Raw genomic sequence first — 14,736 nt, 5'->3', positions numbered from 1 at the left:
GTATTTCCTAAGCTCTTTCAGTCTTGGAATGCTTGCAAAATCAAAAACTGGCAACAACCACAAAAAAAAAACTGGCAAAAAAAAAAAAACTCCCACAAGTAATAAGAAAAAAGTGCTCAATTCATTTTTGATCACTGAACTATAGCCATGTTTTAATTCAAAAATAACAAGACAGCATCATACGTGTCTACAAAATTACTCTTAGGTCATATGCTTCTATATAATTACAGTTTTAAGTGTATTAACAACAGGATTCTCTTACTGCCATCTAGGTTTTGTTAAAATCTCTAAGATGGATAATTCAGCAATATCTCTCACAATATTAACGATACAATTTTCAACCCAAAATGTCAACTTTTAAGAATTTATTCATATACATGCAAAATAATTATAGGATTATTCTTCACAGCATAGTTTTATAAATGCAAAAGACTAGAAAAAACTAAACGTTCCTTAACAGAGGGCTAAGTAAATTATGGTATGCTATACAACGGCATACTATTCAACCATACTCTTCATTTTCAAAAAAAAATTATTTAGAAGCCTTTAATGTACTGACATAGACTAATTTCCAAGATATATTAATGTAAAAAAATAAAAACAAAATTCAATAGTCAACATCTGTACAAAAAAGGAGAGTGGAGAGAAGGCATATATATGCACTATTTCATACACATAACTAATAACACTGGGGTCTCCAGGGGAGAGTGGATGGCAGACAGGAGAAGAGGAAACCTGAATTTTAAATTATGTGTATGTATTATCCATTCAAAGAAATACATATTTTATAATTTTAAAAACTTAATGCATTTAACTGGAAGTTCTCTCTTCTTTCTAGGTAATTTAAACAAATGAATGGAACTTTCATATACAAGATTTAAACTTGCTCATAAGGCCCACAAGAATACCTCCGAGGTATGCTTTAAAAAAAATTTTACAACCAATAATTCATGTAATAAGCTTACGACTACAGTAAAAATTATGTAATTTTAATAATGCCATATCTATCCAGAAGCCATCTCAATAGCAACCAACTTTCCAAAGCACAATGTCTAATCCCCACCCCCAAAATTCCAAAACTGAATGATCAGTTGGTGATTCAAGTAAAGACCTGAAAATAGAAGAGTCTGGATTTTATGAAGACTCAGGGAGGGCTCTCTGAAAGGGATTACTCTCGGGCTTCTCTCAGCAAGGCTGCTTCCCTGGCCACTTCACATTAGACCACGGGGTCAGCGTGGCTCCCTGTCCATTGTCACAAGCTCGGTCTCCGGCCAACACAGCTCTCTCATAAATGGAAGGCAACAGACAGGCCCCAGAGCGCCCAACCGGGAGCGTGGACCTGTTCAGGGTCTCAGATTCTTCAGATGAAAACAGGAAGGGACACATCCTTCCCCAACTCCCAGACGAGCAGCCCTTCCTTCTTCAGCCCCCCATGTGGATTCAACACACCAACAGGGCACTCTAAGCATCTCTCCAGTTGCCTCCCTTCCTTGGAGTGGAGCTCACTGGGGACAGGGCTGTCGGCCCCACTTTCTGTCCTCAGGACAAACAGTGGAGTTTACTGAGGATTCGGATCAGGGTACACAGTCCTTTCCCTACTGATTACCCAGCTACACCCTGGAGTAACTCTCTTATTTTAACAGTAGTAGTGCTCATTAAGCTCTGTGTTTTAGGCCCATTCTCAGGAACACCTATGTACACACTTTCTACATCCCCTTCGGTCACCCATGCCACCCCAAAACAGATCTAGCAAGCAAATGATCACAAGATGTGTCTCACCTTCCAGGGCTTGCTCACTCTTCCACGATTCCACACAACAATCACTATAAAATTCAGCTAAATACTGTTACACTGTCTAAACAAATGCTTCTTTGGCAATTTCAGAAATCGACTCCAAATTCTGAAATGAAGGAGAGGATAAAAAGATTTTTCCATCATGTTCACTTTATAAATGCAGTCACAGGCCACTGGCATTCACCACCAATAGGTGAATTCAATCAGCAACAGGCTAAAATACCGCCCTCGTCAGCCAACATCAACTCTGCCGCGAACGGCGGGGCAGGAGCACATTTCTTTTTATAAAAAGCCACCCTTCTCTGAATGGGATCCCATGTCTGGACAGGCATCTACTAAATAACAAAAATACTTCACAAATCAGACTTTTTAGACAACGATTTAAGATTAAGATGCACATCAGGCCCAAAGTCTCCATAAATAAGGCCAGAGGTAGCAAAGCAAAACAGTCAGCATCTCTCCTTCCTACTCTCCCTGGCATAAGCCATTATTTCTACTAAGGGAGGTCAAGCTCTTGCTGAATCACTCTGTTGGTTGACAATTAGCTTGAAAGCATCTCAAGTACTGGGTTTGCTCTGGCCTCTCTGATGTTGTTATATCGTTCAGAGCTAGAAAATACAAGAATAAAATAATTCCTTTCTTTGTTTTCACTGTTAATAATAAGGATCTGCTAAAATAAGCACTGGATGAATAACCAGAATCTCATGATAAAAGTGTTTCTATAACAAGATGCTAAGAAATACCTACTTATGAGTCAAAACCTACCAGAAAACAGAATACCGAAGGCTCTCTCCTGGGCATCTGGATCGCAGACTATAGAATGGACTCCCAAGGGAGGTCTGATCACTTAGGACAAGTAACATTAGATCTTTCGGAACAGCAAGAGTGTGAGGGAGGGAAATCTGATAATACAGACTCAGAGAGAAAGATCAGATACTTTCCCACTAGTTAACTTTTGGGATTTCTAGGCAAAAGAAGAATTTTCTAATGATACTTAATTTTCCTGTTAGAAAGTGATATAAACTCATTACACAAATTCAAAATAATTTTTGAAATTAAGAGCATTTGTCAAAAATGAAAAGGCAAGATCTAGATATACAAAAATCACATCTAAAGTGAGTAAAATTCCCAATTTAAAACTCATCATAATCATAAATAACAAGTTAAAAATGTTTCAACCATCCATGAAATGAACCCCACATTTTGCAGCCTGAGGTTTATCCATGTATCAAATGTTACATACATTTGAAAATTCCTATGGCATTTGAAAGGTATCGATCCCCACATTTGGGAAGATGACTTAAAAGAACCTGAATTTTAAATCTTAAAGAACTTTATAATATACTGATTACTAATGTTTTAAGAATAATTTTTTGGAAATTCCATGGCAGATCAGTGATTAAGACTTGGCACTTCACTGCCGAGAGCCTGGGTTTAATCCCTGTTCAGGGAACTAAGATCCCTCAAGGTACAGCCAGAAAAACAAAACAAAAACAAACAAACAAAAAAACTCCACAAGTTGCAAAGTACAGCCAAAGAAAAGATTAATTTTCTGCAATTACCTAAATATATTCGCAAAGATCTAAGTTTAGCTTCACAATTCAGCCAATAAAACTTAAGCACATCCCTTACACAGTACTGGATTGAGCATCAGAGTGAATGGGGGAGAAAAGAAGGTTGGAAATTGAAAAACAAAGAAATATACAGTCTACTCTGAAGGTCCTTATACTCTCCATCGTAACATGAGACTAGACAAAATCTAAAGAAAGGGAACTCAATTACTAAGTGTATGTCATGCGTCAGGCAGCAAAGCTATAACATCCAACACCCACGAATCCTGTCACAAGGAAGAGAGCAGGGAGGGGCGGGAGGTGCTGGAAGCGAGGTGTGCGGTCAAAGCCCAAAGCGCAACACAAACGCAGGTGGTAACAGGATGAGCAGTTTTCCCTGTGCTCTGCTAGCTCGCTTCAGGCTGACTGTCTTGACTCTTTGCGACCCCATGGACCGAAGCCCACCAGGCTCCTCTGTCCATGGGATTCTCTAGCCAAGAATACTGGAGTGGGTTGCCACTTCCTCTGCCAGGGAATCTTCCCAACCCCTGGATCAAACCTGTATCTTTTGCGTCTCCTGCATAAAGCGTCTGCCTCCAATGCGGGAGACCTGGGTTAGATCCCTGGGTCGGGAAGATCCCCTGGAGAAGGAAATGGCAGCCCACGCCAGTATTCTTGCCTGGAGAATCCCATGGACGGAGGAGCCTGGTGGGCTACAATCCTCGGGGTCGCAAAGAGTCGGACACGACTGAGCGACTTCACTTCACTCTTTACCACTAGCGCCCCCTGCGAAGACGGGTGCTGGGACAACTGGACAGCCACACAGAAAACTAAGTTAGACCTGAACCTCGCACCGTTTACACAAACTAACCCAAAACGGGTCACGAAGATGCATGAAGAGCTGGATCTATAAAACTCTAAGGAGAAAACATAAGAATAAGTCTCCATGACCTTAGATTTGGCAACAGATCTTTAGATATAACACGAAAAGTATGAAAAAACTTATTTATTGGATTTCATCAAAATTACTAAGGACATTATCAAGAAAGTGAAAAGACAACCTACAGAATGAGTGGAAGAAAATATCTGCAAATCATGTATCTGTTAAGAGCTTAACGTTCAGAATATTTAAGACCGCCTAATACTCTGAACCAAAAAGACACACGTGCGCTCAGCTGCTGCAGTCTCGTCAGACTCTGCGCCCCTAGGGGCTGCAGCCCGCCAGGCTCTTCTGTCCAAGGCGCTCCCACAATCCAGTTTAAAAACGAGCAAAGGCCCGTACCACAACTCTGGAAGCCTGTGAGCCTTACAGCCCATGCTCTGCAACAAGAGAAGCCGCTGCAACGAGAAGCCGGCACACCACAACTAGAGAGGCCCCCCCACCACAGCTGAGAAAGCGCACGTGCAGTGGTGAAGACCCAGCACAGCCAACGATAAATCAGTCAATAAATAAAAACGGACAGAGAACGGCAAGGTCTTACTGTATAGCACAGGGAACTATACTCAACATCTTGTAGTAAGCTATAATGGAAAAAATATGAAATTATATACACATATGCATAACTGACGCACTGTTGTATACCAGACACACATTATAAATTAACTATGCTTCAATTTTTATTTTAATGGGCAAAGGACTTGCATTTATATCTCTCCAAAGAAGATATACAAACCGTCAGTAAGCACAAGCAAAGATGCTCAACACCTTAGTCAGTAGGGAAATAAAAATCAAAACCACAGTGAGGACTACCTCACACCTACTAAGATGGCTACGATTTTTAAAAAACAAACGGAGGTAACAAGCGCTGACAAGGACCTGGAGAAACTGAAGCCCTCGCACAGAACTGCTGGGATGTGAAAAGGTGCAGCCACTGCGGGAAATCAGGCAGCTCCTCAAAAAGCCAAACACAGAATTATCACCCGATCCAGTGACTCTACTCCTAGGTATACACTCAGAAGAATTAAAAGCAGAGATTCAAACAAATCTGTGAACCAACATACATTACAGCATTAGTCACAATAGTCTGAAAGTGGAAACAACCCAACTTCCAACAGCAGGTGAAGGGATAAATAAACTGGAGTATCCATACAATGGAATATTATTTAGCGATTAAGAAGGAATAACATTCTGACACAGGTCACAATATAAATGAACCTTGAAAACATTAAGTGAAATAAACTAGTCACAAAAGGACATATAATTATTCCACTTTAATGAAACAGCCAGAATAGGCAAATTCATAGAGACCAGGGCCTGAGGAAGTAAGAAGAATGGGTATTTACTGCTTACAGAGTTTCTGTTTGGGGTGATGGAAAAGATTTGGAAGCAGACTGTGATGACTGCTGCCCAAAGTGAATGTTATTAATGCCACTCACCTGTATACTTTAAAACAGTTATAATAGCATATTTTACCAGAGTAAAAAGAAAAAAAAAGTTCATACAAAGTCTTTAGGAGTCTGGTTTGTCCAACGGTAGATCTCAAATCAAGAACTCAAGTCCAAAAGGGACTGTACGTTCCCAGATCCAACCAACCCTCATGGAAACCCTCATGAGAAGACAGCATCCCTACATCCTTCCTGACCAGAAAACAGGCCTCTCCAGATGCTGCCGGATGCCAGCAGCAGATTTTCCCCCAAGACAGCCCACTGACCTTTCCTGCAGGAAAAATAACCTGTGCTGGGAAAGACAGAGAAAAGTGGAAAGGAAACCGAAAAATCCAAGAGCCAAACTCTGCTCCTCTGCAGCTGCATGAGTGTGGACAAATCACTCAAGTGCTCTAAGGCTCAACTTCCTCTCATTATTAAATGAAGATAGCATCTACCTCTAAATGCTGCTATTAAGACCTGCCAAAAGAGCACCTGTGGCACCCGGCCTAGCGCCTGGCCCATGACGGGTGTTCAGTCCATGATGGCTCTCTCCACTGGGACAGGAGGTCTGTCTGCCACCCCTGAGCCAACCAAAGGCTTGGCAGGACATGGCTTGGGTCTGGAGAATTCCATGATTGTCAGAACTCAAGTAAAACAGACTTCAGAGAAGGAGCTGTTTCTATGCAGCTCAACGACTCTTGGAAAGACTGGCTTATTGTTTGCAGAATGAACCCAGCTACTCTACATTAGGAAGGGAGCTGCTAGACAATTCACTCTCTCTAGACAACAGGCCTCTGTTCACAAGGAAGCCCTTGCTCGACCCACAGGAGAGACGTGCTCTGTGGAGGAACTGAGCAGAAAGTCAGTTAGAAGGTAGTCCTGAGGCAGCTCTCGGGCTCTGGTGGCCTCGGCATCACTGGAGGAACTGTTAGAGACACAGATGTCTCACCCCCACTACCAGACATTCTGGTCACTAAGTATTTCAGGAAAGGCCCTTGAGCACAAGTGTTTAAAGAAACACTTGAAGGGAAGGTACGGAGATGTCCTAAGACTACATTCTGATGTCGACAAGCAGACCAGTCTGCCCACAAAGCAAGAGCTGTGTTTTCCTCCATGCCTATCACAAGACACACTAGCTCTGGCAACACAGGACATGGGAACCGTGGAAGTGAAAGAGATCACCCGTAGGTAATATCCAGTTCAACTGTACTATACTTCTCACAGGAAAAAAAAAAAAAGTAAACTTTATTACCAGAACTTGATAAAATTTTTGTCAAGCACTCTTAAATTGCTGGGGACATTTTTAACAGATACAAGCTTTTAGTCAGCATTCAGGCAAATATGTATCAAAAGTCACCCAATATTCTTACTTCTTAGAACTGATCCAAAGGAAACAACACAAAAAAGCAAGCTACATGGCAAAAACAGCCACTGTTGTAATATATAGTATTATATATCTTGATGTATAATATATAAATATATATATATATACCTGCATATCAAGCATCCTGGTTTACCAGGAATTTCCCGGCAGTCCAGTGGTTGGGAGTCCGCTCTCACTGGCAAGGGCCCAGGTTCAACCTCTGGCCAGGGAACTAAGACCCCACAAGTTGCAAGGCACAGTCAACAAAATAAGGATCCCAGTTTACCAAAATCTGCCATTACCAAATCAAATATGGCAAAGTTACTAAAAATCAAAATGATGCACACTATGTCATTACATGGAAACTATTCATAAAACACACAAGACCTAAAATGACTTACTAAAAAACAGGGACACTATGAAAAAACCTGGAGGTGGGGAGGGGGGCAGGGGGGCAAATGGGTGAAAGGAACCAACAGGCACAAACTCCTAGTTATAAAGCAAATGCATGGCATGATGGCCACAGTTTACCAACAATGCACTGTACATTCGAAAGTTTCTAACAGGTTAAATTTTAAAAGTTTTCGTCCAAGGAAAAAAAATTCTGTAAGGTGATGGATCTTGACTTATTGTGATCATTTCACAATATACAGAAACACTGAATCACTATGCTACACACTTGGAAACCAACATAATGTTGCATGTCAATTTTACTTCAATACATACAAAAAACGTGTTTGGATTACAAAAAAAAAGGGAAGAAAAAGTCCTGTGTTTGGATGACTTGATATAGGTTTTCCCCTGTCTGGTCTCTCAACTTTCTGTATTATTGCTATACTGTAACAGGATTACAAGTAAGTTTAACTCATGCCACTTAGAAAGTTAACTGGACAACCGTTCTAGAGGGAGAAGGCAGGTTCCCTGACCTCAGTCGTGCTGAATGAAGACAAACGCGCCCAATCATCCCAGGCAGCAAGACGGGCACAGGCCAGTTCTAAACCTTCTTTCACGAAAAGATAAATCTTAACATATTCATTAACTATTAAACCTTAAATTTCCATTTTTTAAAAAGCAAGTATAAACACGCTGAAGGAGAGAGGAAACCTGGTCTGGCGGACTTCACATGGCAAAAACGATCAGGCAACTTCAGAACCACAACTTCAATACAAGGTGTAAGGTTCCACCACGTACTGGGATTTAACTCCGAGGTCTTGGGTTCTCATTTGTAAACTGACAGGATAATGGTGGTATTTCCACTGCCTACCTCACAGGATTTTTGAAGGGAACAAAGAAGATTATGAATGTAAAAGTGTTTTGAAAATCCAGGGTTTGTTCCCTCAAATCTGGCTGTTAGTATTATGAAGATGTTCCTACAAACAAGGGTAACCATCTTTAGGAGACATACTCCAAACTGATAATGAGCGGATGTATCACCTCCCACGGGGCTCAGCAGGATCTGGGGCCAGACCTTCCCTTTTACCCCCATGTTCAAATCTTTTAGGAGAGTCTATGACTGTTACCTGGTAATTTTTTTAATTTGTAAAAGCAAATGCAATCACTGACTAAATTAACATAGAACGCAGAACTTTCAAACTGGATTTTTCGGATTTACCTGAGGATTGTTAAAAAATTGCGGCTGTCCAGGCCCGACGAAGACTTAACTGACCAAAATCTCTGAGTGGCTAGCGATAAATAAGACCAGGCAATTTGTATTTTAAGACCCTCTCCAAGTGATTCTGGCAACATGATTACTGGTTTGTTTTTTTTTTTTTTTTGGCCGCATCTTGGGGCATGCAGGATGTTAGTTCCGTAACCGGGATCAAACCCATTACCCCCCCCCAACCAAAAAAAAAACAAAAAAACAAAAAAACAAACCCATTACCCCTGCACTGGGAGCTCAGAGTCTTAACCACTGGACTCCAGGGAAGTCCCAGTTACTGCTATTATTATTACATTAGCTCTTACCATAAATACATGACAGGAAGTCCATATACTTACTCAGTATACGCCAGTCACTTACTAAGTATATTCTTAGCATCTTACATATATTATATCACTTCATTCTCACACAGCCCTATAAGAAGATGCTGCTTACACTGCCTGCCCTTCACCCTCCTTTTGTAGATGAAATTATTAAAACACAAAGAGATGATCTAACTGGCCCATGGCCCAAAGCCATAGGGCTAGGAAGTGGCAGAACCAGAAAGCTCACATGTCTGAAAATCCTTGATACAGTTTCCCAGCCTAAGACAGTAACTGTATATTCTGGTCAGGTCATATCAAATTCTGCTTTATTTCATATATTGCATTTAAAGGACCATAACAAACAAGAGTTGTCTAAAGAAAGCACAGTGTCTGGTTTAGGTGATATCAGCTTAAACCAGGCAGGGACAAAGGGCCTAGGGCTGTTTTCATACTTCAGCATCTCAGGGAAGAATTTGTAACATTTTATCTGTCTCCTCCATTACACTGTGAGTGAGCCCTTGAAGTGTGAGACCCATGTATGTCTTTTCAGCTATATCCTTGTGGTTCCTGAAAGTGAAAGTCACTCAGTTGTGTCCAACTCTTTGTGACCCATGGACTATACAGTCCATGGAATTCTCCAGGCCAGAATGCTGGAGTGGTAGCTGTTCCCTTCTCCTCAGGATCTTCCCAACCCAGGGATCGAACACAGGTCTCCCACATGGCAGGCGGATTCTTTACCAGCTGAGCCACCATGGAACTAAAGAAAGGGTTTAATAAATTAATCAATAAATCTAGAAAAGGCTTGATGACTGTCCTGGGAAATGAAAGACTATTTCATGGAAAAGAAACAGATTTGATTCATGTTGCTTCAGAGAGTATGAAGATCAACAGGCAAAGGGGAGGGGCAGAGTGAAGACAGTCTAGAATATCTTTCCAGCAATCAAGATCTGTCCAGCGACAGGAAAGCAGGTTGTGGTTTGAGGCTCAAGATCAGAATACAGCAGACAAAAGGCAGGATGTTGGACTATGGGGCCTCTAAGAGCTCTTCCAAGGCTCCAATCCTTTTATTCTAAGTTAAGATACATTGGTTTATTCCTTCACACTTTCTACAGAGATTGGTTACACAAGGCCAGTAGTACAAGCACAAAGGCTACTACAAAGCGTTCTACAAACTCCCAGGACCCTCAAGGACCTAGAGAAGAATAAATCACCAGAGGAATCTTCCCAGGAGGAAGGTAATGGATACAACAGGAATCAACAGGGAGCGAGGAGACTTTCAGGCAAGAAACAGGAGAAAAGTCAACAAAAGTATTACGGAAGAAATGCTGCCATTTGAACACATCTGAGCTACATCTTCAGGGATGCCTGCGAGAAAGTGGATCCCTGAAGATGCTGGTGGGAAGGTGGATTCTGTGGAGGTGCCATAAGAAACTGAGGAGCAGACGCATTCAGCCTGGCAATACTGGTCCAAGCCCAAGGGAGGTGGAGAAAGCCCTGCAGTGTGAAGACGTACCTAACACTCAAGAAATTGTGGTGCTAAAAAGAAAAGGCCTTTAGAGGTCAGTTAACCAAACACACACACTCTTTATGGATGCTGACCTGGTTGCATTCAGTAAAGAAAGGTTACTTTACTTTCTTAAATTACATTTTACAAACCAAAGACTGAATCATCAGTGATTCTGTTTTCAAACATTATTTTCTGCTACTGTCTATTCTTTTCACTATATAACAACCACACTTGCAATCATCAAAGTTGTTATCAAAACTCAGCTCTGAGCCTAATATGTTATCATCCCTTAAATGATTATAACATTTACCAATAGTACTATAAAATAAAAAGCATTATCCATCAATCTAAAAAGCTACAACTTTATAAGTAGAAGATTGTTAAGGAATAAATGGAGTCTGAAAAAACTAATTTATGCCTCAGGTACAAAAAGACTATCTCACCCAACTTATAAACTGTGAGATTGAGCTATCTAAAAAAAGGGTGGGAGAAAATTAACAAAGGATTAAAGGGAAAAAAATCTAAATCCCAAACCAGTGAACAAAACATAACACATCTGAACAATAAACTTAATGGTCTTCTGGCCATTCATGTCTCAACATCCCTGTCAAACTATTTTAAGGATCTGAAATCTTGCTCTATAAAAAGCAAGTTCCCATCATCTGAACTACACTTAAGAGATCCTATGGCAGTAGTTACTCAAGCATAAAAAACCAAGCTTCATATTTTTGCTTCCTGTTAGTACAAAAAAATGTCTACCTCTTTCAGGTAAAGTTGAGCCTGTGGTCAAAATCCTGGCACTCCAGGAGATGGAGGTTTTCAGTTCTAACACTAATTTAAGGTGCAAAGGCTTTTTCCCTATTCACTACCACTTAGATTGTAAAATGGAGATAAAATATTTGACAACTCTACCACCAACAGTCTCTTCAAAGGATTTCTGACTTTGGTTAACCTTAGTTGGGAGAATACAAAACTACAGCTGAAAACTCCTCAACAAAAATTAAAACTTTAAAATCCTAAAACATCTACATGTTAGCTGATAAGCTATGAATTTCAGAAACTGAGTGTTGAGTAACAATTGCTAAAAAAGGTGCAATTACACAATCTTACAAAGATGGATAAGCAAACAGCTCACCAAAATTTAAATCTTTCTTAGCAAATGGAAAAGATAAGTAACCCTGGGACACTGTGATGTTATTTTTCTTATCTACATGGTCTCTGCATCAATGTTACTATTCTCCACTCCCTTGAGAAGCAAAAGGAGCCCACTGTCCAGGATTTCTCTGACCAAGAGGACAGTAAATGTCACAATAACAGTAACAAAAGCAACAATTTCTAAAGCCATCATTTATACCAGATTCTGGCACCGGAACAGGGTGCAAGGTACAAGGCAGCAAGCAACTATTTCTCACTTCTGACTCTTCTGCATCACTGCCTCCCAAAGGACTGGAGAATCTAGAGCTCTGGAAGTCATATCTACAAATGAAAGTATGATGTTTATAGAGCTCACAGGCTCGACAAATGGTCAACATTAATGAACACACCTCACGACACAGAAACTCACCCAGATGCAACTAAACATGTTTCAAGCCTCTACCTAATTTTTGTTTTTAATTCTAGGAATAAACACAAGTTGTGGTTGTTGTTGTTTTTAAATTATGTAATAAGTGAGACTCTGGAAAACCCCAGACTCATCCGGACGGCTTGGAGAAACGAGAAAGCAAAATGTGATGAGTTCCATTGTACCCAACCAGGCTAACGTGCAAGACCACACACTCCTCTCCGTCAGAGCGTCCCTCCCAATACCGAAGAACAACAAAGGCAAGTTGAGGAGGCTGCACAAGGCTTAACTCAGCACTTGTCCGCCTTCCCAGCCTCCGAAGCAGCTAGCTGCGGGCCCGCAGACCTCCGGCACCCTGCGCATCCCGCCCGGCCCGCGCTCGGCTTTGTCTGGCCCGGCTGGACCCCTTCCCTCCCGATCTTTCTCCACACCCACCACTCGCCCAGGAGTAGTTGTGGGGGGTTTCTCCCTCTCGCCCCCTCCCCTCGCAAGCCCCGGCTCTTTTCAAACGCGGCTTCTCCTACCAGGCCCGAGACGAGGGTCGGGAAGGGGGCCCGGGGTGGGGTCCGGGAGAGGAGAGAGAGGGGCACACAAAGCCAGGCTGACCCCAGAGCCACCCCCAAGCCTCTGCAAAGCGGCGGGGGACCAGCGGTCTGCGGGCTGCATCAACAGCCCTCAGCTCCCGCTCCCCGCCCAGCTCCCACCCAAGGGCCGCCCCCTCCCCCCAAGTGCGCCCAGGAGCGGGTGACAGCGCTGGACCGAGCCCGCACCCCGCCTCGGCGCCCACCCCCGCGAACGGGCAGGGGCCTGGGAGGCCTGGGGTCTACACACCCTCGCCTAGCCGAGCACTTACGGCCGCATTATCCGCTCCTGCTGCCGCCGCGGACCACTCGGCCGCCGCCTTCTCCTCCACCCCAATGAGGTTAAGCGCTTGGTGCGGGGATTAAAAAAAAAAAAAAAAATCAGAAGCCCAGGGCGCCTGCGTAATGAGGTCTCCCTTTTTTCGCCTTACCGCCACGACCCGGCTGGACCATAGAGTGTGTAAACCGAGAGCAGAGAGGCACCCGCCTCTCTATGGTAACGCCCGGCGCAGGCGCCGCCCTGGCTGCGACGGGATGCGGGACCCGCCAGTCCCTGGAGCGCTTGCCTCCTCGGAGAACGTCAACTGGCCCTGATGGGGACCCGTAGGGGAAGGTTCTTTAAGAAAAGGGCGCCCAGGCCGGAGCCGGGCCCCCGGCGAGTTGCGGCAAAACTCAGGCTAGGCTGAGAGGATTGAATCTAAGCGGCCATGGCAGTTAGGGCAGCCGAACGCAGGGAGCGTAGAGCTCGGGAGGAACCAGAAAGCTTGGGTAAAAGGCGTCCGGCCGGAACTTCCCCCGGTGAGGGCGAGGAGGTCGGCTACCTGAGGGAACCGGCCTTTCACTTCTGGGTTACGCGCGTCGGCGCGCGCTCTGGGCGTCCGGGGCGAAGGAAACTGCGCCCTGCGACGCTCCGTACCGAGGCTCCCCCTTCACCCTTCGGGTACGCGGGCGCTGGAGCCGGAAGCACAACTTTCTAACGGTTCTTTGCCCTCTTTGAAGCCGAGCCAGCCCTGTGGACGCCTCGGAGACCCTGGAGACTTTCTTCCTTGAGTGCCTGCACAGAGCAGGCGGCTTCCATCCCCTCTCTCGCCTTTCTCTCGGAAGAACTGTGGGAGCGTGTCTCGGAGGTTTAAAAGCTGCGCACGTTGCAGGGCTCCCCTTTAAGGATCTCGAAGGGCCCACAGTTTTGCTGCGTGGGGCGCCTACCCTCACTTGTAATGTGACATTGAAAGCTTTCGTGAGATTACGCACTGCTCCGGGGAAGCCACTCGGAGTGTGAGTTGGCCTCCCTGCGTCTCGATTCTCGTATGCGGAGCTCCTGCTGGTGGGGTGTGTGGACGCCCGTGAGATCCTGCCTGTGAAGGTCCAGGACTTAGATGATGTGCTTGGAGAAACTCATTCCAGACAAGCCTTATGTAGACTCCTCTGGAGTGCAGGAGAGGGAGCGGACTGTGGGCCGAAGGAGTAGCGATGGCAAGTAGGAGGTGACTCCTGTTTAGATCTAGAAAGGAGGACATCTTTTGGAGAAAGCACAAGCGACCTTTTGAAAACCGCTGGGTGGTGATAAAAGAGCTTTCCAGAGAGGATAGCAAGGGGCAAGGACCCAGGAGGCAGTGGGCGTTTTACCGAGTGCAGTGAAGAAAGCAGCCTAACTGAATTGGGGGGGAAAAAAACAATTGGAAAGTAATGTTGGTAACTAGGATGGGGAATGTTCAGTTTTTTTAATATTTCTGGCCCCTCCACGTGGCATGTGGGATTTTAGTTCCTTGACCGGGGTAGAACCTGTGCCCCCTGCATTGAAGCTCATACTTGTAACCACTGGACCGCCAGGGAGGTCCCAGGAATGTCTGATTTGATAAAATATGACATGAAATTTATCATTCATTTTTAAGTGTATAGTTATGTACATTTACACTGCTGTGCTACCACCTTCTGAATTCAACTGTAGGAAGCTGGAATTCTTTACCCTTTAAACAGCCCCGGCTCTACCCTGCCCCAGCCTCTGGCAACCACTCTTTTACTCTCTCTATAAATTTGACTGTTCAGGT

The 14,736-nt window shown here is 43.8% G+C and overlaps 1 protein-coding gene across 5 annotated transcripts in view; it reads right to left on the bottom strand.

Annotated features, from left to right (window-relative positions):
- The window catches only part of CLASP1 (cytoplasmic linker associated protein 1), a 266,484-nt gene extending 253,054 nt beyond the window's left edge, over positions 1-13,430 (bottom strand). For 3 of the 5 annotated variants that reach the window (XM_065931366.1, XM_065931370.1, XM_065931369.1), the window contains exon 1: positions 12,939-13,050. The gene's annotated coding sequence lies outside the window, so the exon portion shown is untranslated. Of the gene's footprint in view, positions 1-12,938; positions 13,051-13,119 lie in introns of those variants that run through there. The other 2 variants (XM_065931368.1, XM_065931367.1) reach the window with 2 other exon arrangements.
- Positions 13,431-14,736: the final 1,306 nt, after the last annotated feature.

Source organism: Muntiacus reevesi, chromosome 3 (assembly GCF_963930625.1).
Source record: "Muntiacus reevesi chromosome 3, mMunRee1.1, whole genome shotgun sequence".
Taxonomy (NCBI): domain Eukaryota; kingdom Metazoa; phylum Chordata; class Mammalia; order Artiodactyla; family Cervidae; genus Muntiacus; species Muntiacus reevesi.
This window is presented reverse-complemented; position numbering and strand designations above follow the sequence as displayed.